The following is a 27,207-nucleotide window of genomic DNA, read 5'->3' on the forward strand; positions in this document are numbered from 1 at the left end:
ACCAAGTGGCAAATAACTTTGTGGTGCAAAATACCTAAATTGGACTAGTATTATATATGGAGCAACTCTATAGTCATTAGGCATTGAGGCTTGGCCAGGACAGCTGCCCCTCATAATGTAGCCTCGAGCGTGGAGTCTATAATGGCAGCAGTCCGTGGCAGCAGTAAGCCTTCCCAAAAGTGGTTGTAACTGGCCCAAAGACGACATCTTGTGCAAATGCTCTTATCCAGTGCATGCCAAAGAATGGTCTAGATGTCACCTGCTCCATCTTGTCAGGCGCGTCTCATGGGCTGCAAGTCGCCTTCCCATGTGCTGACTGTAGGCGCTAAGGGCTCAATAGGTATGTACTAAGAACATTTTTCTGCTGACAGCGGATGCTAGTAGCTGTTGCTGTGACCGTGAGTATTAATGGCCGGTTAGCTCAGTTGGTTAGAGCGTGGTGCTAATAACGCCAAGGTCGCGGGTTCGATCCCCGTACTGGCCACACCTTTTTAAGTTTCCTTTTAAATATGAAATCTGTAAAATAATAAGCCGATGTGGAATTCTGAGTAATAGCACAATATAAGCAAAGACGTCCTCTGGCTAATGCCAAAAACAGTTCTTTGGCTCCTGAAATGACTACATGTCCTAGTGCTGTAGCAAAAGGACTGCAAGAAGGCAGTCTATCCGTGGTCCTCCTCTTCTTAGCCGGCGGTGGCAGCACAGGTATTTCCCGCCAGTCCCAAATTGATAACATCACTCCAACTTTGCAGTGTGCTGACATCTCAGGAGTCTTCTGGCTTCTTAATTGTGGGAGTCGGATCACCCTGCGGGGAGGAGATGGGCCCAACATCGCAGCACAGCACCCCTCTGGCCAGCCATGGGTAACTTAAACTTTGGACACCCCCTGAGGATCCCCCCTTTTTTGCAGGTCCCCCATCAATCAAATCGCTGTGTACCAATCTTTCCTCTTGGTTTCCTCTACAAGGTCTCAATGTTTGGAATAGGACAAGGACCTGCTGGGATATCCTATCAGCAGCATCCCTGCCCCACTTAGCCGTGCCCAGCTTCTGATCCTGGCAAATGCTATGGGACCTGGGCAGTCATTGCCAAAGAATGGCAACTGATTGATTACCTGTGCAAATGATACCCATGCCCGGCAAATGTGTGAGTGCAAAGGCAATTGATTACAATTCCTGTAAATGGAGAAGGCATCTGGCAAATGATAACAGGGCTGTCACCCACTCAACTGAAAATGTTGCAGGCAGGAGGCATGACTGCGCAACGATGCTCAGTACGGCGGGGTAGAAGCGGCTTGGAATGGGAGTAAGCAAGAGCACAACAAATCTCACAGCTTTGAGAGCAGAGAGTGAGTGTTTAAACAATCATTAACAGGCAGCAACCCCAAAGGGACGTCATTTCACCAAAATGCCAGGGGTAGCGGAAGTGACATCACACGACCCTTGACCCCCTGATGACATCACAGGAAGTGATGTCCATGACCAAATGATAATGATGTGTTATTATATAGCACTTACGCTTAAGCGCTTTATATTGTAAAAATATACACCCAATATCACCCAACATGTGTTGGTACTCATTTATCGACCTCAGAAAGATGAAAGGCTGAGTTGAGGCGTTTAAGAACAGACTAAATCAGTGACTCACCCCCTGAAGTGTGCCTGAAATAAACCTTTAATGAGTCTAGCAATGATTGTATAGCATTCCAGAAAGACACATTATTTGGTATTCCTATTCTTTCTTATTTAGGGTCAGTGCTGAAAGTGTTAGACTTTTGGCACTCCTGTTCTTATTGTTCTTATTTTTTTTAACGGCCCTGAACATGAAAACCAGCCACTCCAGAAGTAAAGAGCTACATGGTGCTGGCCACAGCCTAGGAGCTTGCATTACAAAACCCCCCCAAAAAAACAAAAAAAGAGAACTTTTTTCAAGAGGTTGCAAGGGAGAACACAGATGTCGCAAGGGAGACCTCAGAGGTCGCAGATGCGACCTCTAGCAACCCCCAACTGACGTCCCCGGGTACAGTGGCAGGAGACATCTCTGCCCATATCAATATACGCCCCAGGGTGAAGACAAAGACTTAATGCTGGGCCAGATTTTACATGCCTCGCACCTCCAATGATTATTCTCTCTTTGTGAAACTAAATATCCTCAATATTGAGGTGGAAAATGGTTGCCATTGGCCAATGGAAGTAATACTAGATGAAGGAAGGGACATGCACCAACATTCAACCTGATGCCTCAGAGGAAGTCCCGTTTTTTGCAGCATGTGTTTGTGCGCATGTGTGTCTTGCAAGTCCCAGGTTTGAAACCTGATAAGCTCGCCTAGTGGGTTAATGCACCTACCACAGCAATCTATATGTAACCTGCAGGCAACACATCCAGTTCCTGGTGAGATACAAGGACAGAAGTGACTTCCCGGAAAAAGACATTTCAAGGAGCATCATCAGTCTTTGATACTTAGAGTCAGAGCTTTAAGTGGGCTGGGGCTAGCATGGGCCGAGCCCCGGCAGTCTCCAGAAAAAGCTCCTAAGCCGGGGCCCTGCCGGGGACTCACCCCCGACTAGCCCCAGCCATGCTGACACCTGAGGCTGCCCGTGCAGCGGCTGCACGGTTACACAAGCTGCCTGCAGGTGTCAGCACTACGGTTTAGAAAAAAAGTAATTGCCTTTTCTTTTTTTCTAAACCGAAGTGCTGTCACCTGCAAGCAGCAGGTGCAACCGTCCAGTGCAGGCTGCCTGGTGGCTCTGTACTCTGAAACAGGAGGAGGGCTGGACTGCCAGGCCTCCTTTTGTTTCTGAGTAAATAGCCATCACCCAGCATGAAGCCCCTGTGCTACTCACGCTGGCTGATGGCTATTTACTCAGAAACAAAAGGCGAGCTGGGCAGTTCAGACCTCCTCCTGTTTCAGAGTACAGAGCCATCAGCAGCAGGCATCACTTTCATTCAAGGAGCCTGTGGTAAAGCATTGCAGCATGTGGCTCCTTGAATGAAAAGGCTGCCTGCTGGGTGTGAGCTGTGGCATACTGGTGTCACACCTTTGCTCCGCTTAGCCGCTTCTTTTGTTTAAAAGGAGGGGTTGGGCGCATTAAAGGTAATAATGCCAGTGCACCCCAGCTCTGCTTCTTTTAGCAACCCTCACCTCTTAGGCGAGGGGGGCTCTTGATGGGGGCGTGGACTAAGCACACCCATGCCTAGGCCACACCCCCTAACGAGAGCCCCCCTCAATTTCTAATCCCACTTAAAGCACTGCTTAGAGTCACCTTGGAAGTGACTTTAGAATAGGTTGCCATAAGTAAGCCAAGTGGCAAATAACTTTGTGGTGCAAAATACCTAAATTGCACTAGTATTATATATGGAGCAACTCTATAGTCATTAGGCATTGAGGCTTGGCCAGGACAGCTGCCCCTCATAATGTAGCCTCGAGCGTGGAGTCTATAATGGCAGCAGTCCGTGGCAGCAGTAAACCTTCCCAAAAGTGGTTGTAACTAGCCCAAAGACGACATCTTGTGCAAATGCTCTTATCCAGTGCATGCCAAAGAATGGCCTAGATGTCACCTGCTCCATCTTGTCAGGCGCGTCTCATGGGCTGCAAGTCGCCTTCCCATGTGCTGACCGCAGGCGCTAAGGGCTCAATAGAAATGTACTAAGAACATTGTTCTGCTGACAGCAGCTGCTAGTAGCTTTTGCTGTGCACGTGAGTATTAATGGCCGGTTAGCTCAGTTGGTTAGAGCGTGGTGCTAATAACGCCAAGGTCGCGGGTTCGATCCCCGTACTGGCCACACCTTTTTAAGTTTCCTTTTAAAATTGGAGCGTCATGAATGAAGAACTCTCATTGGACGAATATGAAATCTGTAAAATAATAAGCCCATGTGGAATTCTGAGTAATATCACAATATAAGCAAAGACGTCCTCTGGCTAATGCCAAAAACAGTTCTTTGGCTCCTGAAATGACTACATGTCCTAGTGCTGTAGCAAAAGGACTGCAAGAAGGCAGTCTATCCGTGGTCCTCCTCTTCTTAGCCGGCGGTGGCAGCACAGGTATTTCCCGCCAGTCCCAAATTGATAACATCACTCCAAGTTTGCAGTGTGCTGACATCTCAGGAGTCTTCTGGCTTCTGAATTGTGGGAGTCGGATCACCCTGCGGGGAGGAGATGGGCCCAACATCGCAGCACAGCACCCCTCTGGCCCGCCATGGGTAACTTAAACTTTGGACACCCCCTGAGAATCCCCCCTTTTTTGCAGGCCCCCCATCAATCAAATCGCTGTGTACCAATCTTTCCTCTTGGTATCCTCTACAAGGTCTCATTGTTTGGAATAGGTCGAGGACCTGCTGGGATATCCTATCAGCAGCATCCCTGCCCCACTTAGCCGTGCCCAGCTTCTGATCCTGGCAAATGCTATGGGACCTGGGCAGTCATTGCCAAAGAATGGCAACTGATTGATTACCTGTGCAAATGATAACCATGCCCGGCAAATGTGTGAGTGCAAAGGCAATTGATTAGAATTCCTGTAAATGGAGAAGGCATCTGGCAAATGATAACAGGGCTGTCACCCACTCAACTGAAAATGTTGCAGGCAGGAGGCATGACTGCGCAACGATGCTCAGTACGGCGGGGTAGAAGCGGCTTGGAATGGGGAGTAAGCAAGAGCACAACAAATCTCACAGCTTTGAGAGGAGAGAGTGTTTAAGCAATCATTAACAGGCAGCAACCCCAAAGGGACGTCATTTCACCAAAATGCCAGGGGTAGCGGAAGTGACATCACACGACCCTTGACCCCCTGATGACATCACAGGAAGTGATGTCATTTGACCCCACCCTGAAGTGATATCGCAGGAAGCGATGGAACACAACCTTTCACCCGTTGACGAAACACGAAGTGGCATCACATAGCATTGTACACCACGAAAAATATGGTTACAATATCACTATAGTGTGATGTACATAATGTGATGTACATTTCATACAAGAATGGATCGCCATATGTATTGTTAAGATCAGAGTGTATAGGCCCATATTCCCAAATTACTGTGAATGCAAGCAGAAGTCCATGACCAAATGATAATGATGTGTTATTATATAGCACTTACGCTTAAGCGCTTTATATTGTAAAAATATACACCCAATATCACCCAACATGTGTTGGTACTCATTTATCGACCTCAGAAAGATGAAAGGCTGAGTTGAGGCGTTTAAGAACAGACTAAATCAGTGACTCACCCCCTGAAGTGTGCCTGAAATAAACCTTTAATGAGTCTAGCAATTATTGTATAGCATTCCAGAAAGACACATTATTTGGTATTCCTATTCTTTCTTATTTAGGGTCAGTGCTGAAAGTGTTAGACTTTTGGCACTCCTGTTCTTATTGTTCTTATTTTTTTTAAAGGCCCTGAACAAGAAAGCCAGCCACTCCAGAAGTAAAGAGCTACATGGTGCTGGCCACAGCCTAGGAGCTTGCATTACAAAACCCCCCCAAAAAAACAAAAAAAGAGAACTTTTTTCAAGAGGTTGCAAGGGAGAACACAGATGTCGCAAGGGAGACCTCAGAGGTCGCAGATGCGACCTCTAGCAACCCCCAACTGACGTCCCCGGGTACAGTGGCAGGAGACATCTCTGCCCATATCAACATACGCCCCAGGGTGAAGACAAAGACTTAATGCTGGGCCAGATTTTACATGCCTCGCACCCCCAATGATTAATCTCTCTTTGTGAAACTAAATATCCTCAACATTGGGGTGGAAAATGGTTGCCATCGGCCAATGGAAGTAATACTAGATGAAGGAAGGGACATGCACCAACATTCAACCTGATGCCTCAGAGGAAGTCCAGTTTTTTGCAGCATGTGTTTGTGTGCATGTGTGTCTTGCAAGTCCCAGGTTTGACACCTGATAAGCTCGCCTAGTGGGTTAATGCACCTACCACAGCAATCTATATGTAACCTGCAGGCAACACATCCAGTTCCTGATGAGATACACGGACAGAAGTGACTTCCCGGAAAAAAGACATTTCAAGGAGCATCATCAGTCTTTGATACTTAGAGGCAGAGCTTTAAGTGGGCTGGGGCTAGCATGGGCCGAGATCCGGCAGTCTCCAGAAAAGGCTCCTAAGCCGGGGCCCTGCCGGGGACTCACCCCCGACTAGACCCAGCCATGCTGACACCTGAGGCCGCCCGTGCAGCGGCTGCACGGTTACACAAGCTGCGTGCAGGTGTCAGCACTACGGATTAGAAAAAAAGTAATTGCCTTTTCTTTTTTTCTAAACTGAAGTGCTGTCACCTGCAAGCAGCAGGTGCAACCGTCCAGTGCGGGCTGCCTGGTGGCTCTGTACTCTGAAACAGGAGGAGGGCTGGACTGCCAGGCCTCCTTTTGTTTCTGAGTAAATAGCCATCACCCAGCATGAAGCCCCTGCGCTACTCACGCTGGCTGATGGCTATTTACTCAGAAACAAAAGGCAAGCTGGGCAGTTCAGACCTCCTCCTGTTTCAGAGTACAGAGCCATCAGCAGCAGGCATCACTTTCATTCAAGGAGCCTGTGGTAAAGCATTGCAGCATGTGGCTCCTTGAATGAAAAGGCTGCCTGCTGGGTGTGTGCTGTGGCATTCTGGGGTCACACCTTTGCTCCGCTTAGCCGCTTCTTTTGTTTAAAAGGAGGGGCTGTGCACATTAAAGGTAATAATGCCAGTGCATCCCAGCTCTGCTTCTTTTAGCAGCCCCCAACTCTTAGGTGAGGGGGGTTCTTGATGGGGGCGTGGACTAAGCACACCCATGCCTAGGCCACGCCCCCTAATGAGAGCCCCCCTCAATTTCTAATCCCACTTAAAGCACTGCTTAGAGTCACCTTGGAAGTGACTTTAGAATAGGTTGCCATAAGTAAGCCAAGTGGCACATAACTTTGTGGTGCAAAATACCTAAATTGGACTAGTATTATATATGGAGCAACTCTATAGTCATTAGGCATTGAGGCTTGGCCAGGACAGCTGCCCCTCATAATGTAGCCTCGAGCGTGGAGTCTATAATGGCAGCAGTCCGTGGCAGCAGTAAGCCTTCCCAAAAGTGGTTGTAACTGGCCCAAAGACGACATCTTGTGCAAATGCTCTTATCCAGTGCATGCCAAAGAATGGTCTAGATGTCACCTGCTCCATCTTGTCAGGCGCGTCTCATGGGCTGCAAGTCGCCTTCCCATGTGCTGACTGTAGGCGCTAAGGGCTCAATAGGTATGTACTAAGAACATTTTTCTGCTGACAGCGGCTGCTAGTAGCTGTTGCTGTGGCCGTGAGTATTAATGGCCGGTTAGCTCAGTTGGTTAGAGCGTGGTGCTAATAACGCCAAGGTCGTGGGTTCGATCCCCGTACTGGCCACACCGTTTTAAGTTTCCTTTTAAAATTGGAGCGTCATGAATGAAGAACTCTCATTGGACGAATATGAAATCTGTAAAATAATAAGCCGATGTGGAATTCTGAGTAATAGCACAATATAAGCAAAGACGTCCTCTGGCTAATGCCAAAAACAGTTCTTTGGCTCCTGAAATGACTACATGTCCTAGTGCTGTAGCAAAAGGACTGCAAGAAGGCAGTCTATCCGTGGTCCTCCTCTTCTTAGCCGGCGGTGGCAGCACAGGTATTTCCCGCCAGTCCCAAATTGATAACATCACTCCAAGTTTGCAGTGTGCTGACATCTCAGGAGTCTTCTGGCTTCTGAATTGTGGGAGTCGGATCACCCTGCGGGGAGGCCCAACATCGCAGCACAGCACCCCTCTGGCCAGCCATGGGTAACTTAAACTTTGGACACCCCCTGAGGATCCCCCCTTTTTTGCAGGTCCCCCATCAATCAAATCGCTGTGTACCAATCTTTCCTCCTGGTTTCCTCTACAAGGTCTCAATATTTGGAATAGGACAAGGACCTGCTGGGATATCCTATCAGCAGCATCCCTGCCCCACTTAGCCGTGCCCAGCTTCTGATCCTGGCAAATGCTATGGGACCTGGGCAGTCATTGCCAAAGAATGGCAACTGATTGATTACCTGTGCAAATGATAACCATGCCCGGCAAATGTGTGAGTGCAAAGGCAATTGATTACAATTCCTGTAAATGGAGAAGGCATCTGGCAAATGATAACAGGGCTGTCACCCACTCAACTGAAAATGTTGCAGGCAGGAGGCATGACTGCGCAACGATGCTCAGTACGGCAGGGTAGAAGCGGCTTGGAATGGGAGTAAGCAAGAGCACAGCAAATCTCACAGCTTTGAGAGGAGAGAGTGTTTAAGCAATCATTAACAGGCAGCAACACCAAAGGGACGTCATTTCACCAAAATGCCAGGGGTAGCGGAAGTGACATCACACGACCCTTGACCCCCTGATGACATCACAGGAAGTGATGTCATTTGACCCCACCCTGAAGTGATATCGCAGGAAGCGATGGAACACAACCTTTCACCCGTTGACGAAACAGCAAGTGGCATCACATAGCATTGTACACCACGAAAAATATGGTTACAATATCACTATAGTGTGATGTACATAATGTGATGTACATTTCATACGAGAATGGATCGCCATATGTATTGTTAAGATCAGAGTGTATAGGCCCATATTCCCAAATTACTGTGAATGCAAGCAGAAGTCCATGACCAAATGATAATGATGTGTTATTATATAGCACTTACGCTTAAGCGCTTTATATTGTAAAAATATACACCCAATATCACCCAACATGTGTTGGTACTCATTTATCGACCTCAGAAAGATGAAAGGCTGAGTTGAGGCGTTTAAGAACAGACTAAATCAGTGACTCACCCCCTGAAGTGTGCCTGAAATAAACCTTTAATGAGTCTAGCAATTATTGTATAGCATTCCAGAAAGACACATTATTTGGTATTCCTATTCTTTCTTATTTAGGGTCAGTGCTGAAAGTGTTAGACTTTTGGCACTCCTGTTCTTATTGTTCTTATTTTTTTTAACGGCCCTGAACAAGAAAGCCAGCCACTCCAGAAGTAAAGAGCTACATGGTGCTGGCCACAGCCTAGGAGCTTGCATTACAAACCCCCCCCAAAAAAACAAAAAAAGAGAACTTTTTTCAAGAGGTTGCAAGGGAGAACACAGATGTCGCAAGGGAGACCTCAGAGGTCGCAGATGCGACCTCTAGCAACCCCCAACTGACGTCCCCGGGTACAGTGGCAGGAGACATCTCTGCCCATATCAACATACGCCCCAGGGTGAAGACAAAGACTTAATGCTGGGCCAGATTTTACATGCCTCGCACCCCCAATGATTAATCTCTCTTTGTGAAACTAAATATCCTCAACATTGGGGTGGAAAATGGTTGCCATCGGCCAATGGAAGTAATACTAGATGAAGGAAGGGACATGCACCAACATTCAACCTGATGCCTCAGAGGAAGTCCAGTTTTTTGCAGCATGTGTTTGTGTGCATGTGTGTCTTGCAAGTCCCAGGTTTGACACCTGATAAGCTCGCCTAGTGGGTTAATGCACCTACCACAGCAATCTATATGTAACCTGCAGGCAACACATCCAGTTCCTGGTGAGATACACGGACAGAAGTGACTTCCCGGAAAAAAGACATTTCAAGGAGCATCATCAGTCTTTGATACTTAGAGGCAGAGCTTTAAGTGGGCTGGGGCTAGCATGGGCCGAGATCCGGCAGTCTCCAGAAAAGGCTCCTAAGCCGGGGCCCTGCCGGGGACTCACCCCCGACTAGACCCAGCCATGCTGACACCTGAGGCCGCCCGTGCAGCGGCTGCACGGTTACACAAGCTGCGTGCAGGTGTCAGCACTACGGATTAGAAAAAAAGTAATTGCCTTTTCTTTTTTTCTAAACAGAAGTGCTGTCACCTGCAAGCAGCAGGTGCAACCGTCCAGTGCGGGCTGCCTGGTGGCTCTGTACTCTGAAACAGGAGGAGGGCTGGACTGCCAGGCCTCCTTTTGTTTCTGAGTAAATAGCCATCACCCAGCATGAAGCCCCTGCGCTACTCACGCTGGCTGATGGCTATTTACTCAGAAACAAAAGGCAAGCTGGGCAGTTCAGACCTCCTCCTGTTTCAGAGTACAGAGCCATCAGCAGCAGGCATCACTTTCATTCAAGGAGCCTGTGGTAAAGCATTGCAGCATGTGGCTCCTTGAATGAAAAGGCTGCCTGCTGGGTGTGTGCTGTGGCATTCTGGGGTCACACCTTTGCTCCGCTTAGCCGCTTCTTTTGTTTAAAAGGAGGGGCTGCGCGCATTAAAGGTAATAATGCCAGTGCATCCCAGCTCTGCTTCTTTTAGCAGCCCCCAACTCTTAGGTGAGGGGGGTTCTTGATGGGGGCGTGGACTAAGCACACCCATGCCTAGGCCACGCCCCCTAACGAGAGCCCCCCTCAATTTCTAATCCCACTTAAAGCACTGCTTAGAGTCACCTTGGAAGTGACTTTAGAATAGGTTGCCATAAGTAAGCCAAGTGGCAAATAACTTTGTGGTGCAAAATACCTAAATTGGACTAGTATTATATATGGAGCAACTCTATAGTCATTAGGCATTGAGGCTTGGCCAGGACAGCTGCCCCTCATAATGTAGCCTCGAGCGTGGAGTCTATAATGGCAGCAGTCCGTGGCAGCAGTAAGCCTTCCCAAAAGTGGTTGCAACTGGCCCAAAGACGACATCTTGTGCAAATGCTCTTATCCAGTGCATGCCAAAGAATGGTCTAGATGTCACCTGCTCCATCTTGTCAGGCGCGTCTCATGGGCTGCAAGTCGCCTTCCCATGTGCTGACTGTAGGCGCTAAGGGCTCAATAGGAATGTACTAAGAACATTTTTCTGCTGACAGCGGCTGCTAGTAGCTGTTGCTGTGACCGCGAGTATTAATGGCTGGTTAGCTCAGTTGGTTAGAGCGTGGTGCTAATAACGCCAAGGTCGCGGGTTCGATCCCCGTACTGGCCACACCTTTTTAGGTTTCCTTTTAAAATTGGAGCGTCATGAATGAAGAACTCTCATTGGACGAATATGAAATCTGTAAAATAATAAGCCGATGTGGAATTCTGAGTAATAGCACAATATAAGCAAAGACGTCCTCTGGCTAATGCCAAAAACAGTTCTTTGGCTCCTGAAATGACTACATGTCCTAGTGCTGTAGCAAAAGGACTGCAAGAAGGCAGTCTATCCGTGGTCCTCCTCTTCTTAGCCGGCGGTGGCAGCACAGGTATTTCCCACCAGTCCCAAATTGATAACATCACTCCAAGTTTGCAGTGTGCTGACATCTCAGGAGTCTTCTGGCTTCTGAATTGTGGGAGTCGGATCACCCTGCGGGGAGGAGATGGGCCCAACATCGCAGCACAGCACCCCTCTGGCCCGCCATGGGTAACTTAAACTTTGGACACCCCCTGAGAATCCCCCCTTTTTTGCAGGCTCCCCATCAATCAAATCGCTGTGTACCAATCTTTCCTCTTGGTATCCTCTACAAGGTCTCATTGTTTGGAATAGGTCGAGGACCTGCTGGGATATCCTATCAGCAGCATCCCTGCCCCACTTAGCCGTGCCCAGCTTCTGATCCCGGCAAATGCTATGGGACCTGGGCAGTCATTGCCAAAGAATGGCAACTGATTGATTACCTGTGCAAATGATAACCATGCCCGGCAAATGTGTGAGTGCAAAGGCAATTGATTAGAATTCCTGTAAATGGAGAAGGCATCTGGCAAGTGATAACAGGGCTGTCACCCACTCAACTGAAAATGTTGCAGGCAGGAGGCATGACTGCGCAACGATGCTCAGTACGGCGGGGTAGAAGCGGCTTGGAATGGGGAGTAAGCAAGAGCACAACAAATCTCCCAGCTTTGAGAGGAGAGAGTGTTTAAGCAATCATTAACAGGCAGCAACACCAAAGGGACGTCATTTCACCAAAATGCCAGGGGTAGCGGAAGTGACATCACACGACCCTTGACCCCCTGATGACATCACAGGAAGTGATGTCATTTGACCCCACCCTGAAGTGATATCGCAGGAAGCGATGGAACACAACCTTTCACCCGTTGACGAAACACGAAGTGGCATCACATAGCATTGTACACCACGAAAAATATGGTTACAATATCACTATAGTGTGATGTACATAATGTGATGTACATTTCATACAAGAATGGATCGCCATATGTATTGTTAAGATCAGAGTGTATAGGCCCATATTCCCAAATTACTGTGAATGCAAGCAGAAGTCCATGACCAAATGATAATGATGTGTTATTATATAGCACTTACGCTTAAGCGCTTTATATTGTAAAAATATACACCCAATATCACCCAACATGTGTTGGTACTCATTTATCGACCTCAGAAAGATGAAAGGCTGAGTTGAGGCGTTTAAGAACAGACTAAATCAGTGACTCACCCCCTGAAGTGTGCCTGAAATAAACCTTTAATGAGTCTAGCAATTATTGTATAGCATTCCAGAAAGACACATTATTTGGTATTCCTATTCTTTCTTATTTAGGGTCAGTGCTGAAAGTGTTAGACGTTTGGCACTCCTGTTCTTATTGTTCTTATTTTTTTTAACGGCCCTGAACAAGAAAGCCAGCCACTCCAGAAGTAAAGAGCTACATGGTGCTGGCCACAGCCTAGGAGCTTGCATTACAAAACCCCCCTAAAAAAACAAAAAAAGAGAACTTTTTTCAAGAGGTTGCAAGGGAGAACACAGATGTCGCAAGGGAGACCTCAGAGGTCGGAGATGCGACCTCTAGCAACCCCCAACTGACGTCCCTGGGTACAGTGGCAGGAGACATCTCTGCCCATATCAACATACGCCCCAGGGTGAAGACAAAGACTTAATGCTGGGCCAGATTTTACATGCCTCGCACCCCCAATGACTAATCTCTCTTTGTGAAACTAAATATCCTCAACATTGGGGTGGAAAATGGTTGCCATCGGCCAATGGAAGTAATACTAGATGAAGGAAGGGACATGCACCAACATTCAACCTGATGCCTCAGAGGAAGTCCAGTTTTTGCAGCATGTGTTTGTGTGCATGTGTGTCTTGCAAGTCCCAGGTTTGACACCTGATAAGCTCGCCTAGTGGGTTAATGCACCTACCACAGCAATCTATATGTAACCTGCAGGCAACACATCCAGTTCCTGGTGAGATACACGGACAGAAGTGACTTCCCGGAAAAAAGACATTTCAAGGAGCATCATCAGTCTTTGATACTTAGAGGCAGAGCTTTAAGTGGGCTGGGGCTAGCATGGGCCGAGATCCGGCAGTCTCCAGAAAAGGCTCCTAAGCCGGGGCCCTGCCGGGGACTCACCCCCGACTAGACCCAGCCATGCTGACACCTGAGGCCGCCCGTGCAGCGGCTGCACGGTTACACAAGCTGCGTGCAGGTGTCAGCACTACGGATTAGAAAAAAAGTAATTGCCTTTTCTTTTTTTCTAAACTGAAGTGCTGTCACCTGCAAGCAGCAGGTGCAACCGTCCAGTGCGGGCTGCCTGGTGGCTCTGTACTCTGAAACAGGAGGAGGGCTGGACTGCCAGGCCTCCTTTTGTTTCTGAGTAAATAGCCATCACCCAGCATGAAGCCCCTGCGCTACTCACGCTGGCTGATGGCTATTTACTCAGAAACAAAAGGCAAGCTGGGCAGTTCAGACCTCCTCCTGTTTCAGAGTACAGAGCCATCAGCAGCAGGCATCACTTTCATTCAAGGAGCCTGTGGTAAAGCATTGCAGCATGTGGCTCCTTGAATGAAAAGGCTGCCTGCTGGGTGTGTGCTGTGGCATTCTGGGGTCACACCTTTGCTCCGCTTTTGTTTAAAAGGAGGGGCTGTGCGCATTAAAGGTAATAATGCCAGTGCATCCCAGCTCTGCTTCTTTTAGCAGCCCCCAACTCTTAGGTGAGGGGGGTTCTTGATGGGGGCGTGGACTAAGCACACCCATGCCTAGGCCACGCCCCCTAACGAGAGCCCCCCTCAATTTCTAATCCCACTTAAAGCACTGCTTAGAGTCACCTTGGAAGTGACTTTAGAATAGGTTGCCATAAGTAAGCCAAGTGGCAAATAACTTTGTGGTGCAAAATACCTAAATTGGACTAGTATTATATATGGAGCAACTCTATAGTCATTAGGCATTGAGGCTTGGACAGGACAGCTGCCCCTCATAATGTAGCCTCGAGCGTGGAGTCTATAATGGCAGCAGTCCGTGGCAGCAGTAAGCCTTCCCAAAAGTGGTTGTAACTGGCCCAAAGACGACATCTTGTGCAAATGCTCTTATCCAGTGCATGCCAAAGTATGGCCTAGATGTCACCTGCTCCATCTTGTCAGGCGCGTCTCATGGGCTGCAAGTCGCCTTCCCATGTGCTGACCGCAGGCGCTAAGGGCTCAATGGGAATGTACTAAGAACATTGTTCTGCTGACAGCAGCTGCTAGTAGCTGTTGCTTTGTACGTGAGTATTAATGGCCGGTTAGCTCAGTTGGTTAGAGCGTGGTGCTAATAACGCCACCTGTAGCTTCATGAATGAAGAACTCTCATTGGACGAATATGAAATCTGTAAAATAATAAGCCGATGTGGAATTCTGAGTAATAGCACAATATAAGCAAAGAATTCCTCTGGCTAATGCCAAAAACAGTTCTTTGGCTCCTGAAATGACTACATGTCCTAGTGCTGTAGCAAAAGGGCTGCAAGAAGGCAGTCTATCCGTGGTCCTCCTCTTCTTAGCCTGTGGTGGCAGCACAGGTATTTCCCTCCAGTCCCAAATTGATAACATCACTCCAACTTTGCAGTGTGCTGACATCTCAGGAGTCTTCTGGCTTCTGAATTGTGGGAGTCGGATCACCCTGCGGGGAGGAGATGGGCCCAACATCGCAGCACAGTACCACTCTGGCCCGCCATGGGTAACTTAAACTTTGGACACCCCCTGGGCATCCCCCCTTTTTTGCAGGCCCCCCATCAAACAAATCGCTGTGTACCAATCTTTCCTCTTGGTTTCCTCTACAAGGTCTCATTGTTTGGAATAGGTCAAGGACCTGCTGGGATATCCTATCAGCAGCATCCCTGCCCCACTTAGCCGTGCCCAGCTTCTGATCCTGGCAAATGCTATGGGACCTGGGCAGTCATTGCCAAAGAATGGCAACTGATTGATTACCTGTGCAAATGATAACCATGCCCGGCAAATGTGTGAGTGCAAAGGCAATTGATTAGAATTCCTGTAAATGGAGTAGGTATCTGGCAAATGATAACAGGGTTGTCACCCACTCAACTGAAAATGTTGCAGGCAGGAGGCATGACTGCGCAACGATGCTCAGTACGGCGGGGTAGAAGCGGCTTGGAATGGGAGTAAGCAAGAGCACAACAAATCTCACAGCTTTGAGAGCAGAGAGTGAGTGTTTAAACAATCATTAACAGGCAGCAACCCCAAAGGGACGTCATTTCACCAAAATGCCAGGGGTAGCGGAAGTGACATCACACGACCCTTGACCCCCTGATGACATCACAGGAAGTGATGTCATTTGACCCCACCCTGAAGTGATATCGCAGGAAGCGATGGAACACAACCTTTCACCCGTTGACGAAACAGGCAGTGGCATCACATAGCACTGTACACCACGAAAAATATGGTTACAATATCACTATAGTGTGATGTACATAATGTGATGTACATTTCATACAAGAATGGATCGCCATATGTATTGTTAAGATCAGAGTGTATAGGCCCATATTCCCAAATTACTGTGAATGCAAGCAGAAGTCCATGACCAAATGATAATGATGTGTTATTATATAGCACTTACGCTTAAGCGCTTTATATAGTAAAAATATACACCCAATATCACCCAACATGTGTTGGTACTCATTTATCGACCTCAGAAAGATGAAAGGCTGAGTTGAGGCGTTTAAGAACAGACTAAATCAGTGACTCACCCCCTGAAGTGTGCCTGAAATAAACCTTTAATGAGTCTAGCAATGATTGTATAGCATTCCAGAAAGACACATTATTTGGTATTCCTATTCTTTCTAATTTAGGGTCAGTGCTGAAAGTGTTAGACTTTTGGCACTCCTGTTCTTATTTTTCTTATTTTTTTTAACGGCCCTGAACAAGAAAGCCAGCCACTCCAGAAGTAAAGAGCTACATGGTGCTGGCCACAGCCTAGGAGCTTGCATTACAAAACCCCCCCAAAAAAACAAAAAAAGAGAACTTTTTTCAAGAGGTTGCAAGGGAGAACACAGATGTCGCAAGGGAGACCTCAAAGGTCGCAGATGCGACCTCTGGTGACCCCCAACTGACGTCCCCGGGTACAGTGGCAGGAGACATCTCTGCCCATATCAATATACGCCCCAGGGTGAAGACAAAGACTTAATGCTGGGCCAGATTTTACATGCCTCGCACCTCCAATGATTATTCTCTCTTTGTGAAACTAAATATCCTCAATATTGGGGTGGAAAATGGTTGCAATTGGCCAATGGAAGTAATACTAGATGAAGGAAGGGACATGCACCAACATTCAACCTGATGCCTCAGAGGAAGTCCCGTTTTTTGCAGCATGTGTTTGTGCGCATGTGTGTCTTGCAAGTCCCAGGTTTGAAACCTGATAAGCTCGCCTAGTGGGTTAATGCACCTACCACAGCAATCTATATGTAACCTGCAGGCAACACATCCAGTTCCTGGTGAGATACAAGGACAGAAGTGACTTCCCGGAAAAAGACATTTCAAGGAGCATCATCAGTCTTTGATACTTAGAGTCAGAGCTTTAAGTGGGCTGGGGCTAGCATGGGCCGAGATCCGGCAGTCTCCAGAAAAGGCTCCTAAGCCGGGGCCCTGCCGGGGACTCACCCCCGACTAGCCCCAGCCATGCTGACACCTGAGGCTGCCCGTGCAGCGGCTGCACGGTTACACAAGCTGCCTGCAGGTGTCAGCACTACGGTTTAGAAAAAAAGTAATTGCCTTTTCTTTTTTTCTAAACCGAAGTGCTGTCACCTGCAAGCAGCAGGTGCAACCGTCCAGTGCAGGCTGCCTGGTGGCTCTGTACTCTGAAACAGGAGGAGGGCTGGACTGCCAGGCCTCCTTTTGTTTCTGAGTAAATAGCCATCACCCAGCATGAAGCCCCTGCGCTACTCACGCTGGCTGATGGCTATTTACTCAGAAACAAAAGGCGAGCTGGGCAGTTCAGACCTCCTCCTGTTTCAGAGTACAGAGCCATCAGCAGCAGGCATCACTTTCATTCAAGGAGCCTGTGGTAAAGCATTGCAGCATGTGGCTCCTTGAATGAAAAGGCTGCCTGCTGGGTGTGAGCTGTGGCATACTGGTGTCACACCTTTGCTCCGCTTAGCCGCTTCTTTTGTTTAAAAGGAGGGGTTGGGCGCATTAAAGGTAATAATGCCAGTGCACCCCAGCTCTGCTTCTTTTAGCAACCCTCACCTCTTAGGCGAGGGGGGCTCTTGATGGGGGCGTGGACTAAGCACACCCATGCCTAGGCCACACCCCCTAACGAGAGCCCCCCTCAATTTCTAATCCCACTTAAAGCACTGCTTAGAGTCACCTTGGAAGTGACTTTAGAATAGGTTGCCATAAGTAAACCAAGTGGCAAATAACTTTGTGGTGCAAAATACCTAAATTGGACTAGTATTATATATGGAGCAACTCTATAGTCATTAGGCATTGAGGCTTGGCCAGGACAGCTGCCCCTCATAATGTAGCCTCGAGCGTGGAGTCTATAATGGCAGCAGTCCGTGGCAGCAGTAAGCCTTCCCAAAAGTGGTTGTAACTGGCCCAAAGACGACATCTTGTGCAAATGCTCTTATCCAGTGCATGCCAAAGAATGGTCTAGATGTCACCTGCTCCATCTTGTCAGGCGCGTCTCATGGGCTGCAAGTCGCCTTCCCATGTGCTGACTGTAGGCGCTAAGGGCTCAATAGGTATGTACTAAGAACATTTTTCTGCTGACAGCGGATGCTAGTAGCTGTTGCTGTGACCGTGAGTATTAATGGCCGGTTAGCTCAGTTGGTTAGAGCGTGGTGCTAATAACGCCAAGGTCGCGGGTTCGATCCCCGTACTGGCCACACCTTTTTAAGTTTCCTTTTAAAATTGGAGCGTCATGAATGAAGAACTCTCATTGGACGAATATGAAATCTGTAAAATAATAAGCCGATGTGGAATTCTGAGTAATAGCACAATATAAGCAAAGACGTCCTCTGGCTAATGCCAAAAACAGTTCTTTGGCTCCTGAAATGACTACATGTCCTAGTGCTGTAGCAAAAGGACTGCAAGAAGGCAGTCTATCCGTGGTCCTCCTCTTCTTAGCCGGCGGTGGCAGCACAGGTATTTCCCGCCAGTCCCAAATTGATAACATCACTCCAACTTTGCAGTGTGCTGACATCTCAGGAGTCTTCTGGCTTCTTAATTGTGGGAGTCGGATCACCCTGCGGGGAGGAGATGGGCCCAACATCGCAGCACAGCACCCCTCTGGCCAGCCATGGGTAACTTAAACTTTGGACACCCCCTGAGGATCCCCCCTTTTTTGCAGGTCCCCCATCAATCAAATCGCTGTGTACCAATCTTTCCTCTTGGTTTCCTCTACAAGGTCTCAATGTTTGGAATAGGACAAGGACCTGCTGGGATATCCTATCAGCAGCATCCCTGCCCCACTTAGCCGTGCCCAGCTTCTGATCCTGGCAAATGCTATGGGACCTGGGCAGTCATTGCCAAAGAATGGCAACTGATTGATTACCTGTGCAAATGATAACCATGCCCGGCAAATGTGTGAGTGCAAAGGCAATTGATTACAATTCCTGTAAATGGAGAAGGCATCTGGCAAATGATAACAGGGCTGTCACCCACTCAACTGAAAATGTTGCAGGCAGGAGGCATGACTGCGCAACGATGCTCAGTACGGCGGGGTAGAAGCGGCTTGGAATGGGAGTAAGCAAGAGCACAACAAATCTCACAGCTTTGAGAGCAGAGAGTGAGTGTTTAAACAATCATTAACAGGCAGCAACCCCAAAGGGACGTCATTTCACCAAATTGCCAGGGGTAGCGGAAGTGACATCACACGACCCTTGACCCCCTGATGACATCACAGGAAGTGATGTCCATGACCAAATGATAATGATGTGTTATTATATAGCACTTACGCTTAAGCGCTTTATATTGTAAAAATATACACCCAATATCACCCAACATGTGTTGGTACTCATTTATCGACCTCAGAAAGATGAAAGGCTGAGTTGAGGCGTTTAAGAACAGACTAAATCAGTGACTCACCCCCTGAAGTGTGCCTGAAATAAACCTTTAATGAGTCTAGCAATTATTGTATAGCATTCCAGAAAGACACATTATTTGGTATTCCTATTCTTTCTTATTTAGGGTCAGTGCTGAAAGTGTTAGACTTTTGGCACTCCTGTTCTTATTGTTCTTATTTTTTTTAACGGCCCTGAACATGAAAACCAGCCACTCCAGAAGTAAAGAGCTACATGGTGCTGGCCACAGCCTAGGAGCTTGCATTACAAAACCCCCCCAAAAAAACAAAAAAAGAGAACTTTTTTCAAGAGGTTGCAAGGGAGAACACAGATGTCGCAAGGGAGACCTCAGAGGTCGCAGATGCGACCTCTAGCAACCCCCAACTGACGTCCCCGGGTACAGTGGCAGGAGACATCTCTGCCCATATCAATATACGCCCCAGGGTGAAGACAAAGACTTAATGCTGGGCCAGATTTTACATGCCTCGCACCTCCAATGATTATTCTCTCTTTGTGAAACTAAATATCCTCAATATTGAGGTGGAAAATGGTTGCCATTGGCCAATGGAAGTAATACTAGATGAAGGAAGGGACATGCACCAACATTCAACCTGATGCCTCAGAGGAAGTCCCGTTTTTTGCAGCATGTGTTTGTGTGCATGTGTGTCTTGCAAGTCCCAGGTTTGAAACCTGATAAGCTCGCCTAGTGGGTTAATGCACCTACCACAGCAATCTATATGTAACCTGCAGGCAACACATCCAGTTCCTGGTGAGATACAAGGACAGAAGTGACTTCCCGGAAAAAGACATTTCAAGGAGCATCATCAGTCTTTGATACTTAGAGTCAGAGCTTTAAGTGGGCTGGGGCTAGCATGGGCCGAGCCCCGGCAGTCTCCAGAAAAAGCTCCTAAGCCGGGGCCCTGCCGGGGACTCACCCCCGACTAGCCCCAGCCATGCTGACACCTGAGGCTGCCCGTGCAGCGGCTGCACGGTTACACAAGCTGCCTGCAGGTGTCAGCACTACGGTTTAGAAAAAAAGTAATTGCCTTTTCTTTTTTTCTAAACCGAAGTGCTGTCACCTGCAAGCAGCAGGTGCAACCGTCCAGTGCAGGCTGCCTGGTGGCTCTGTACTCTGAAACAGGAGGAGGGCTGGACTGCCAGGCCTCCTTTTGTTTCTGAGTAAATAGCCATCACCCAGCATGAAGCCCCTGTGCTACTCACGCTGGCTGATGGCTATTTACTCAGAAACAAAAGGCGAGCTGGGCAGTTCAGACCTCCTCCTGTTTCAGAGTACAGAGCCATCAGCAGCAGGCATCACTTTCATTCAAGGAGCCTGTGGTAAAGCATTGCAGCATGTGGCTCCTTGAATGAAAAGGCTGCCTGCTGGGTGTGAGCTGTGGCATACTGGTGTCACACCTTTGCTCCGCTTAGCCGCTTCTTTTGTTTAAAAGGAGGGGTTGGGCGCATTAAAGGTAATAATGCCAGTGCACCCCAGCTCTGCTTCTTTTAGCAACCCTCACCTCTTAGGCGAGGGGGGCTCTTGATGGGGGCGTGGACTAAGCACACCCATGCCTAGGCCACACCCCCTAACGAGAGCCCCCCTCAATTTCTAATCCCACTTAAAGCACTGCTTAGAGTCACCTTGGAAGTGACTTTAGAATAGGTTGCCATAAGTAAGCCAAGTGGCAAATAACTTTGTGGTGCAAAATACCTAAATTGCACTAGTATTATATATGGAGCAACTCTATAGTCATTAGGCATTGAGGCTTGGCCAGGACAGCTGCCCCTCATAATGTAGCCTCGAGCGTGGAGTCTATAATGGCAGCAGTCCGTGGCAGCAGTAAGCCTTCCCAAAAGTGGTTGTAACTGGCCCAAAGACGACATCTTGTGCAAATGCTCTTATCCAGTGCATGCCAAAGAATGGTCTAGATGTCACCTGCTCCATCTTGTCAGGCGCGTCTCATGGGCTGCAAGTCGCCTTCCCATGTGCTGACTGTAGGCGCTAAGGGCTCAATAGGTATGTACTAAGAACATTTTTCTGCTGACAGCGGCTTCTAGTAGCTGTTGCTGTGGCCGTGAGTATTAATGGCCGGTTAGCTCAGTTGGTTAGAGCGTGGTGCTAATAACGCCAAGGTCGTGGGTTCGATCCCCGTACTGGCCACACCGTTTTAAGTTTCCTTTTAAAATTGGAGCGTCATGAATGAAGAACTCTCATTGGACGAATATGAAATCTGTAAAATAATAAGCCGATGTGGAATTCTGAGTAATAGCACAATATAAGCAAAGACGTCCTCTGGCTAATGCCAAAAACAGTTCTTTGGCTCCTGAAATGACTACATGTCCTAGTGCTGTAGCAAAAGGACTGCAAGAAGGCAGTCTATCCGTGGTCCTCCTCTTCTTAGCCGGCGGTGGCAGCACAGGTATTTCCCGCCAGTCCCAAATTGATAACATCACTCCAAGTTTGCAGTGTGCTGACATCTCAGGAGTCTTCTGGCTTCTGAATTGTGGGAGTCGGATCACCCTGCGGGGAGGAGATGGGCCCAACATCGCAGCACAGCACCCCTCTGGCCAGCCATGGGTAACTTAAACTTTGGACACCCCCTGAGGATCCCCCCTTTTTTGCAGGTCCCCCATCAATCAAATCGCTGTGTACCAATCTTTCCTCCTGGTTTCCTCTACAAGGTCTCAATATTTGGAATAGGACAAGGACCTGCTGGGATATCCTATCAGCAGCATCCCTGCCCCACTTAGCCGTGCCCAGCTTCTGATCCTGGCAAATGCTATGGGACCTGGGCAGTCATTGCCAAAGAATGGCAACTGATTGATTACCTGTGCAAATGATAACCATGCCCGGCAAATGTGTGAGTGCAAAGGCAATTGATTACAATTCCTGTAAATGGAGAAGGCATCTGGCAAATGATAACAGGGCTGTCACCCACTCAACTGAAAATGTTGCAGGCAGGAGGCATGACTGCGCAACGATGCTCAGTACGGCGGGGTAGAAGCGGCTTGGAATGGGAGTAAGCAAGAGCACAACAAATCTCACAGCTTTGAGAGCAGAGAGTGAGTGTTTAAACAATCATTAACAGGCAGCAACCCCAAAGGGACGTCATTTCACCAAAATGCCAGGGGTAGCGGAAGTGACATCACACGACCCTTGACCCCCTGATGACATCACAGGAAGTGATGTCATTTGACCCCACCCTGAAGTGATATCGCAGGAAGCGATGGAACACAACCTTTCACCCGTTGACGAAACAGCAAGTGGCATCACATAGCATTGTACACCACGAAAAATATGGTTACAATATCACTATAGTGTGATGTACATAATGTGATGTACATTTCATACGAGAATGGATCGCCATATGTATTGTTAAGATCAGAGTGTATAGGCCCATATTCCCAAATTACTGTGAATGCAAGCAGAAGTCCATGACCAAATGATAATGATGTGTTATTATATAGCACTTACGCTTAAGCGCTTTATATTGTAAAAATATACACCCAATATCACCCAACATGTGTTGGTACTCATTTATCGACCTCAGAAAGATGAAAGGCTGAGTTGAGGCGTTTAAGAACAGACTAAATCAGTGACTCACCCCCTGAAGTGTGCCTGAAATAAACCTTTAATGAGTCTAGCAATTATTGTATAGCATTCCAGAAAGACACATTATTTGGTATTCCTATTCTTTCTTATTTAGGGTCAGTGCTGAAAGTGTTAGACTTTTGGCACTCCTGTTCTTATTGTTCTTATTTTTTTTAACGGCCCTGAACAAGAAAGCCAGCCACTCCAGAAGTAAAGAGCTACATGGTGCTGGCCACAGCCTAGGAGCTTGCATTACAAACCCCCCCCAAAAAAACAAAAAAAGAGAACTTTTTTCAAGAGGTTGCAAGGGAGAACACAGATGTCGCAAGGGAGACCTCAGAGGTCGCAGATGCGACCTCTAGCAACCCCCAACTGACGTCCCCGGGTACAGTGGCAGGAGACATCTCTGCCCATATCAACATACGCCCCAGGGTGAAGACAAAGACTTAATGCTGGGCCAGATTTTACATGCCTCGCACCCCCAATGATTAATCTCTCTTTGTGAAACTAAATATCCTCAACATTGGGGTGGAAAATGGTTGCCATCGGCCAATGGAAGTAATACTAGATGAAGGAAGGGACATGCACCAACATTCAACCTGATGCCTCAGAGGAAGTCCAGTTTTTTGCAGCATGTGTTTGTGTGCATGTGTGTCTTGCAAGTCCCAGGTTTGACACCTGATAAACTCGCCTAGTGGGTTAATGCACCTACCACAGCAATCTATATGTAACCTGCAGGCAACACATCCAGTTCCTGGTGAGATACACGGACAGAAGTGACTTCCCGGAAAAAAGACATTTCAAGGAGCATCATCAGTCTTTGATACTTAGAGGCAGAGCTTTAAGTGGGCTGGGGCTAGCATGGGCCGAGATCCGGCAGTCTCCAGAAAAGGCTCCTAAGCCGGGGCCCTGCCGGGGACTCACCCCCGACTAGACCCAGCCATGCTGACACCTGAGGCCGCCCGTGCAGCGGCTGCACGGTTACACAAGCTGCGTGCAGGTGTCAGCACTACGGATTAGAAAAAAAGTAATTGCCTTTTCTTTTTTTCTAAACAGAAGTGCTGTCACCTGCAAGCAGCAGGTGCAACCGTCCAGTGCGGGCTGCCTGGTGGCTCTGTACTCTGAAACAGGAGGAGGGCTGGACTGCCAGGCCTCCTTTTGTTTCTGAGTAAATAGCCATCACCCAGCATGAAGCCCCTGCGCTACTCACGCTGGCTGATGGCTATTTACTCAGAAACAAAAGGCAAGCTGGGCAGTTCAGACCTCCTCCTGTTTCAGAGTACAGAGCCATCAGCAGCAGGCATCACTTTCATTCAAGGAGCCTGTGGTAAAGCATTGCAGCATGTGGCTCCTTGAATGAAAAGGCTGCCTGCTGGGTGTGTGCTGTGGCATTCTGGGGTCACACCTTTGCTCCGCTTTTGTTTAAAAGGAGGGGCTGTGCGCATTAAAGGTAATAATGCCAGTGCATCCCAGCTCTGCTTCTTTTAGCAGCCCCCAACTCTTAGGTGAGGGGGGTTCTTGATGGGGGCGTGGACTAAGCACACCCATGCCTAGGCCACGCCCCCTAACGAGAGCCCCCCTCAATTTCTAATCCCACTTAAAGCACTGCTTAGAGTCACCTTGGAAGTGACTTTAGAATAGGTTGCCATAAGTAAGCCAAGTGGCAAATAACTTTGTGGTGCAAAATACCTAAATTGGACTAGTATTATATATGGAGCAACTCTATAGTCATTAGGCATTGAGGCTTGGACAGGACAGCTGCCCCTCATAATGTAGCCTCGAGCGTGGAGTCTATAATGGCAGCAGTCCGTGGCAGCAGTAAGCCTTCCCAAAAGTGGTTGTAACTGGCCCAAAGACGACATCTTGTGCAAATGCTCTTATCCAGTGCATGCCAAAGTATGGCCTAGATGTCACCTGCTCCATCTTGTCAGGCGCGTCTCATGGGCTGCAAGTCGCCTTCCCATGTGCTGACCGCAGGCGCTAAGGGCTCAATGGGAATGTACTAAGAACATTGTTCTGCTGACAGCAGCTGCTAGTAGCTGTTGCTTTGTACGTGAGTATTAATGGCCGGTTAGCTCAGTTGGTTAGAGCGTGGTGCTAATAACGCCACCTGTAGCTTCATGAATGAAGAACTCTCATTGGACGAATATGAAATCTGTAAAATAATAAGCCGATGTGGAATTCTGAGTAATAGCACAATATAAGCAAAGAATTCCTCTGGCTAATGCCAAAAACAGTTCTTTGGCTCCTGAAATGACTACATGTCCTAGTGCTGTAGCAAAAGGGCTGCAAGAAGGCAGTCTATCCGTGGTCCTCCTCTTCTTAGCCTGTGGTGGCAGCACAGGTATTTCCCTCCAGTCCCAAATTGATAACATCACTCCAACTTTGCAGTGTGCTGACATCTCAGGAGTCTTCTGGCTTCTGAATTGTGGGAGTCGGATCACCCTGCGGGGAGGAGATGGGCCCAACATCGCAGCACAGTACCACTCTGGCCCGCCATGGGTAACTTAAACTTTGGACACCCCCTGGGCATCCCCCCTTTTTTGCAGGCCCCCCATCAAACAAATCGCTGTGTACCAATCTTTCCTCTTGGTTTCCTCTACAAGGTCTCATTGTTTGGAATAGGTCAAGGACCTGCTGGGATATCCTATCAGCAGCATCCCTGCCCCACTTAGCCGTGCCCAGCTTCTGATCCTGGCAAATGCTATGGGACCTGGGCAGTCATTGCCAAAGAATGGCAACTGATTGATTGCCTGTGCAAATGATAACCATGCCCGGAAAATGTGTGAGTGCAAAGGCAATTGATTAGAATTCCTGTAAATGGAGTAGGTATCTGGCAAATGATAACAGGGTTGTCACCCACTCAACTGAAAATGTTGCAGGCAGGAGGCATGACTGCGCAACGATGCTCAGTACGGCGGGGTAGAAGCGGCTTGGAATGGGAGTAAGCAAGAGCACAACAAATCTCACAGCTTTGAGAGCAGAGAGTGAGTGTTTAAACAATCATTAACAGGCAGCAACCCCAAAGGGACGTCATTTCACCAAAATGCCAGGGGTAGCGGAAGTGACATCACACGACCCTTGACCCCCTGATGACATCACAGGAAGTGATGTCATTTGACCCCACCCTGAAGTGATATCGCAGGAAGCGATGGAACACAACCTTTCACCCATTGACGAAACAGGCAGTGGCATCACATAGCACTGTACACCACGAAAAATATGGTTACAATATCACTATAGTGTGATGTACATAATGTGATGTACATTTCATACAAGAATGGATCGCCATATGTATTGTTAAGATCAGAGTGTATAGGCCCATATTCCCAAATTACTGTGAATGCAAGCAGAAGTCCATGACCAAATGATAATGATGTGTTATTATATAGCACTTACGCTTAAGCGCTTTATATAGTAAAAATATACACCCAATATCACCCAACATGTGTTGGTACTCATTTATCGACCTCAGAAAGATGAAAGGCTGAGTTGAGGCGTTTAAGAACAGACTAAATCAGTGACTCACCCCCTGAAGTGTGCCTGAAATAAACCTTTAATGAGTCTAGCAATGATTGTATAGCATTCCAGAAAGACACATTATTTGGTATTCCTATTCTTTCTAATTTAGGGTCAGTGCTGAAAGTGTTAGACTTTTGGCACTCCTGTTCTTATTTTTCTTATTTTTTTTAACGGCCCTGAACAAGAAAGCCAGCCACTCCAGAAGTAAAGAGCTACATGGTGCTGGCCACAGCCTAGGAGCTTGCATTACAAAACCCCCCCAAAAAAACAAAAAAAGAGAACTTTTTTCAAGAGGTTGCAAGGGAGAACACAGATGTCGCAAGGGAGACCTCAAAGGTCGCAGATGCGACCTCTGGTGACCCCCAACTGACGTCCCCGGGTACAGTGGCAGGAGACATCTCTGCCCATATCAATATACGCCCCAGGGTGAAGACAAAGACTTAATGCTGGGCCAGATTTTACATGCCTCGCACCTCCAATGATTATTCTCTCTTTGTGAAACTAAATATCCTCAATATTGGGGTGGAAAATGGTTGCCATTGGCCAATGGAAGTAATACTAGATGAAGGAAGGGACATGCACCAACATTCAACCTGATGCCTCAGAGGAAGTCCCGTTTTTTGCAGCATGTGTTTGTGCGCATGTGTGTCTTGCAAGTCCCAGGTTTGAAACCTGATAAGCTCGCCTAGTGGGTTAATGCACCTACCACAGCAATCTATATGTAACCTGCAGGCAACACATCCAGTTCCTGGTGAGATACAAGGACAGAAGTGACTTCCCGGAAAAAGACATTTCAAGGAGCATCATCAGTCTTTGATACTTAGAGTCAGAGCTTTAAGTGGGCTGGGGCTAGCATGGGCCGAGCCCCGGCAGTCTCCAGAAAAAGCTCCTAAG

The 27,207-nt window shown here is 47.9% G+C and overlaps 6 non-coding genes across 6 annotated transcripts; all 6 read left to right on the forward strand.

The window, feature by feature from the left end:
* The first annotated feature begins 410 nt into the window (after positions 1 to 410).
* Positions 411 to 484, forward strand: TRNAI-AAU (transfer RNA isoleucine (anticodon AAU)). The gene has a single exon. It is a non-coding gene; the product is annotated as a tRNA-Ile (tRNA).
* A 3,225-nt stretch (positions 485 to 3,709) lies between these two features.
* On the forward strand, positions 3,710 to 3,783 carry TRNAI-AAU (transfer RNA isoleucine (anticodon AAU)). Its single transcript has one exon. It is a non-coding gene; the product is annotated as a tRNA-Ile (tRNA).
* A 3,504-nt stretch (positions 3,784 to 7,287) lies between these two features.
* On the forward strand, positions 7,288 to 7,361 carry TRNAI-AAU (transfer RNA isoleucine (anticodon AAU)). The gene has a single exon. It is a non-coding gene; the product is annotated as a tRNA-Ile (tRNA).
* Positions 7,362 to 10,857: 3,496 nt separating this feature from the next.
* On the forward strand, positions 10,858 to 10,931 carry TRNAI-AAU (transfer RNA isoleucine (anticodon AAU)). The gene has a single exon. It is a non-coding gene; the product is annotated as a tRNA-Ile (tRNA).
* A 7,018-nt stretch (positions 10,932 to 17,949) lies between these two features.
* Positions 17,950 to 18,023, forward strand: TRNAI-AAU (transfer RNA isoleucine (anticodon AAU)). The gene has a single exon. It is a non-coding gene; the product is annotated as a tRNA-Ile (tRNA).
* A 3,263-nt stretch (positions 18,024 to 21,286) lies between these two features.
* Positions 21,287 to 21,360, forward strand: TRNAI-AAU (transfer RNA isoleucine (anticodon AAU)). Its single transcript has one exon. It is a non-coding gene; the product is annotated as a tRNA-Ile (tRNA).
* Positions 21,361 to 27,207: the final 5,847 nt, after the last annotated feature.

Source organism: Ambystoma mexicanum, chromosome 1p, assembly GCF_040938575.1.
Source record: "Ambystoma mexicanum isolate Mex_15411 chromosome 1p, UKY_AmexF1_1, whole genome shotgun sequence".
Taxonomy (NCBI): Eukaryota; Metazoa; Chordata; class Amphibia; order Caudata; family Ambystomatidae; genus Ambystoma; species Ambystoma mexicanum.